Below are 6210 nucleotides of genomic sequence, written 5' to 3'. Positions count from 1 at the left end.
AAAGACTGAACCAAAATTACGTGATAACACATGAAAAACATTTTAATTCGTTCTACACATAGCCTATATTCATATTTGGATATGGACTGATGTCGTCTTTACGTTTTATTGCTAAGTAGCCTACATATAATTACAGTAGCCTATGCAGATGTGAATACTGTATAGGGATTAAAATTATGATCAGTGCCAATCTAGATCGCTGATCACACTTAAATAGTAAGAAATCTAATATGCAAAAGAGCAAGACTAGATATTTTACCCAATAACGTTTCTCACAATATACCGACTAGACATTTTATCGCTGTAAAATGTGATCAAAAATATGTTTTCATATGTGATGTTGAGTCTACAGTCTGCGCTCTCAAATCAAGTGTTAACGTGGGGGCGTGAGAGGCTCTATATGGCGAGGTTAAGTTATCCACTTCAAGGAGAGGGAGAAGGGGGAGCGCGACAGAGACGCGAGCTAAACTGTTTTTGCGTTCTTTGGCGCCCTCCCCAGTTTTTTCACAGATAATACAACTTGAATTCGGTGAGTGTTCAACCCCTTCCCAATATTCAAACATATCATTAACCGTAGTTCTTACACACCAACCCATTTGTTCATATATTGTAATAATAATTTAGTTATTGTGACATCTGTACAATCCAATGACAGACAAATCAGCAAAAGGGACACAAAACTAGGCTATATTAGTAGCCTGTAAAACATTCAGTCTACAAAATTGAAAAGTGTTTGGTAAAAAACTAAATCGCTAACACATCTTAGTTTTCCAAAAAGCTTCAATGTCTAATTAAAAACGTTTACAAATAAACAGCAGCATTGGACAATAACTTGAGCGCATTTCCGTTTACTCTAGCAAGGACACATACAAACGATATTAATCTAGCGCAATTTGTTTATTGCATAACAAATCGCAACTAGTAAATATAGGCCAAAATGTGATCAACTCTTTATGATTAACGGGACTCATGTCTGTGAGGACTCTTGTTCAATAGATTGTCCACCTAAAAATGACCAGTTGTGTCAACATTAACACATGTTCCATACCCGTTTGCTTATCTTTCGTCTACGAAAGAAGATATGAAATACATTTAAACTGTTTTTGTCTATACAGTGAAAGTCAGTGTGACTCCAAACAACTCTTTAAGTATATATTTTGGAATGACATGAGGGTGAGTAATTGTATAGTTGACAAGGGTTTTTTATTTTCATGTCAAGACCATTTTATTTATCCACTTCTCACAATATACATCATTTCAAGGTAACTTTTCAGGAAAAAAACAAACATTTACAGTAGCCTACTAATGTCTCAAAAAATCCCCAGCAGTTTAATTAAAAATATTTCTCCTCTGGCTTGACAAAATACATTCAATGCTATAATAGGTAGTCATATGCAAGTAATACTTGTTAGGTCAACTAAGTAGATGTATATTCACAGTCAATGTGTGAAACTTAAATTTAGGCTACTTACCGAAATTGTAAAATGATGATCAAGTTCCAACACAAACAACTCTGTGCACAAAGCGGGGTCCAGAAATGCTCATGGGTCTGTTTACAATTTTACAGTATACTCTTATGAAATTACAAAACACATCTGTCTTCCACACCTAAGTGGACTTCACTTTGTAGTCTACATACAACCACATTCATTTTGAAATGGAAAATAGCCCTGATGAAGCAGCTGCAACAACGTTGAAAAACCTATGTAATGCTTTAGACAAATCTTGATGTGACTATGGTTGCCGGTTGCAAGTTTATTCGTTATCAGCATAGTTTAACAATTCAGTGTTTCCCAAAACCATAGTTCCGAAAAAGCAAACGCCATCGCAATCTTCTTGAAAATACAGCTCTCGACCTTTAAGTAGGCTATAGTGTGTGTCCGGTTAGTATGGCATGGACTTAATTACGGTTTTGGGCAAAATAGGCAAACTAACATGCAGGCTGCGTTTCACAAAAGCCCTGTAGGAAGTTCATTGTAGATGAGTGCTCCTGGAGAAATAGAGTGCGCTTGTAGGGACACGGACAGACACGTGCAGCCACCTGCAGGACAACTGCACAATTACACCTAAATCTTAATACAGTTATGGTTAATATGTGAACACATGTAGCTACTAATAGCCTACTATATTTACTTTAAGAAAACATTTTAATTAATAATTTAAATAATGTATAAATAATTAAATACTTATTAATTAATTATTCTAGTACACTATTTTGCTGTTTAACACTGTAAAGCTGCTTTGACACAACCTAGGCTATTGTAAGCGCTAAATAAAGTTGACGACTTGATTAATAACATAGGCTACACGTGGTAAGTGCTGATTTTGCAGACATAGTCTGGCACTATAACAACATATAGAGAGAACATGGCTGATAGAAATGGGGGGAAACGTCAACTGCCAAGCATATATATGGCCATATATTAATCATATCTTAGCTCGTCAAAACGAGTCTTCCCATGACATCTTTATCCTGTTCAACAATATCCTACCCAGGCCTACTAAGGCCCGTGGTCAGAATGGATGCCATTTATTCTGGGGCATAAACAGCACACCACCGCATGACTTGTAAATGTCAGCTTCACTTCTTTAATGCGAACTCTGTAGCCTTCATTGCCAGATCCCTTGCCTTGTACAAATACCCACACTTGCAGTCTTGGCCACTTGAGAGCGCGTGCGCGCGACAGGAAGTAAGTGCGCAAGACTGTCCCAGGTCTTCAAAACGCCAAAGTGCAGTGCACCCTAACACACACTCCGGAGCGCTATTCGAGGCTTAGTGTATCCCATCATGCATCATGATTTGGAATAAATCGTGAGATTTTTACCGAGATCTTGCGAGAGGTTATGGAAACTTTTCCAATGTAAGTTAAATATTACTTTCCTACTTGCCTGCCAACATATGTATTTCACGCAGACAGGATAGTCATCAGCGCGTTCACTTACACTGTGCAGACAGAGCGAGAATGGCAGGCAAACATCAACAGTCTGATCTTCCTTCCTGGTATTGTACAACCCGAATTCCGGAAATGTTGGGGCGTACCTTAAATTTGAATAAAATGAAAACTAATATACTTTTAAATCACATGAGCCAATATTTTCTTCACAATAGAACATAGAGAACATAACAAATTGTTACAATTTTATCCACTAAATGAGCTCATTTCAAATTTGATGCCTGCTACAGGTCTAAAAAAAAGTTGGCACGGGGCAACAAAGGGATAAAAAAGCAAGACATTTTGAAAATATTCAGCTAGGAGAACATCTAGCAACTAATTAAGTTAATTGACATCAGGTCTGTAACATGATTACTGTAACATGATTAGCTATAAAAGGGATGTCTTAGAGAGGCAGAGTTTCTCAGAAGTAAAGATGGGTAGAGGCTCTCCAATCTGTGAAAGTGTAAAAAGATTGTGGAATACTTAAAAAAAACAATGTTCCTCAACGTCAAATTGCAAAGGCTTTGCAAATCGTATCATCTACAGTGCATAACATCATCAAAAGATTCAGAGAAACTGGAGAGATCTCCAGGAGAAATAAGGGACAAGGCCTTCGGGTCCTCAGATGACACTGCATCACTCATCAGCATGATTCTTAGACATTACTAAATGGGCCCAGGAATATTTCCAGAAACCATTGTTGGTAAACAGAATCCGCCGTACCATCTGCAGATGCCAACTAAAGCTCTATCATGCAAAAAGGAAGCCATAAGTGAATATCATCCAGAAGCACCGTCATGTCCTGTGGGCCAAGGCTAATTTATTTTTCAAAGTGGAAAAGTGTTCTATGGTCAGACAAGTCAAGACACCATGTGCTCCAGGCTAAAGAGGAGGGAGACCTTCCAGCGTATTATCAGCGTTCAGTTCAAAAGCCAGCATCTCTGATGGTATGGGGGTGCATAAGTGCCTACGGTGTGGACAGCTTGCATGTTTTGGAGGGCACTATGAATGCTGAAAGGTATATAAAGGTTTTAGAGCAACATATGCTCCCCTCCAGATGACGTTTAGGCCTAAGCCTAACAATGCAAAACCACATACTGCAGCTATTACAACAGCATGGCTTTGTAGTAGAAGAGTGCCTGCAGTCCAGATTTTTCACCTATAGAGAAAATTTGGCGCATCAATAAACGAAAAATACATCAAAGATGACCACAAACTCTTCAAGGCAAGAATAGGACCAAATTCCAACAAAAAAACTCCAGAAACTCATAACCTCGATGCCCAAACATCTTCAAAGTGTTTTGAAAAGAAGAGATGATACACCATGGTAAACATGCCCTGTCCCAACTATTTTGAGACCTGTAGCAGGCTTTAAATTTGAGCAAATTTTGGGCATTAAATTGTAAAATTTCTCAGTTTAAACATTTGTTATGTTATCTATGTTTTATTGTGAATAAAATATTGGCTCATGTGATTTGAAACATCTCAACATTTAAAAAAAAACGTCTCAATATTTCCAAAATTCATGTTGTAGTACTGTTACTAACTGTACTATAAAGTCTTCTCACCGGTGAATGACACATGAAGTATTGTAGTAATCAGGGCTTGACACTAACTTTTTTGGTCCCCGGCCACTGTGGCTAGTGGCTTTCCAAATTTACATTTGGAAATTTTCACTGGCCACAATTTTGGGAAAATATGTGTTATTTTACTTAATACTGCATACAAAAATTTATGCTATTTAAATTGATTTCCAGGTGATTTTTGACCTATTTAAAGGGCATTTTCCCCTAACCGTATCAAATGCATGCATCATCTTTCATATCAAATTCGTACATTTTATAAAAAATTTCACTCAATATAATAAGATAATATAGTGCTGCTAACAATCATATGAAATCAGTATCTACAAAATCGATCTTTCCACTGCAGAAGAAGAGTTGACTGGAGCGGCATTCAGATGCATTTACACAGACAGTTCAATGTAGCTGAAATATAACACGAATGCATTTGCATGTAAAATTATAACAGCATAAATGTTGTGAGCTCAGTGTTTAAAAAAATAAATGAAATAAAAAAATTAATTATATATATAAATATATACAAATATGAAATGTTGGGGAAAAAAAATGCAAAAATAAGCTGCTATGAAAGTAAACCGCAATGTAGGTGGCAGCAAGTGACCTTAATAAATGAATAATTGAAGCATGCCTTCAAACGATTCGTTCAGACAGCTGATTCATTCAAGAATGAAGCAAGTGCCTGTCCTTATGAATGGACTACTGAATCATTGACTCAGGTGATTCAAAATTCAAAAACACTGCTGTGTGTTGCTCAGACATATGCAACTGTTCTGCTGTGATCTTTGTTTGAAACTATTTTCATTAACCAAAGGGAGCAAAAACAGTCAACGTTGACAATATATAATTTCAATAAGTTCAAATTCAAATACTGAACTAAATGTCTATTAAGTTCTCTTTTTAACTCTTGTATATAAATGGCAAATTTACAATCGTGGTTATCAGGCAATTCCCTCTCTTGTCGTCTCATGTTGCTTAGCTTAATAAAATCAGAACTATTATTGCCGAAATTTCGGTGCTTCCCTAATTAGATGTTTTAAATCAGATTACCGGTCGGGCTTCTCTTCATTTCCTTCCCTTGCCCCTTCAATAAATCTAATTGTCCCGGTCCCGGACAAGCATTACTGTAATGTCCAGCTCTGTTACTGTAGCCCAAAGTGGCTAGTGGGAGTGACTGTGCCAACTAACAAAGAAATTATCAGTCTATAATTTTAATGGTGGGTTTATTTTAACAGTGAGAGACAGAATAACAACAACAACAACAACAACAAAAAACGCATTTCAAAAAAGTTATAAATTGATTTGCATTTTAATGAGTGAAATAAGTATTTGATCCCCTATTAATCGGGAAGATTTTTGGCTCCCAGGTGTCTTTTATACAGGTGTTACGTCCAGTGACGTATTCACTGCACTGTGTATTGGGGGATGTTTTCTTGTTGTTGTTTCTCTCCCTTCCTCCTGCTTCTCTGGCTCCTCCCACTCTTTCTACTCTGGCAGGTAGCTGATTGCCCTTTCCAGCTGCACCTGCTTACCAGCTGAGAAAGCAGTAGCATAAAAGCCAAGAAGAACCCTCAGAAGAGGAGAACTTCTCTCCAGAGCATGTCTTGTGTCCAGCCCTGCCCAGCTCAATTTGTTGAAGCCTTTTTGGAGTTCTGTATGGTTGTAATCTTTACTAATCTAAAGAAATTGTTGAC

This window comes from Barbus barbus (genome assembly GCF_936440315.1).
Source record: "Barbus barbus genome assembly, chromosome: 10".
Lineage (NCBI taxonomy): Eukaryota > Metazoa > Chordata > Actinopteri > Cypriniformes > Cyprinidae > Barbus > Barbus barbus.
This window is presented reverse-complemented; position numbering follows the sequence as displayed.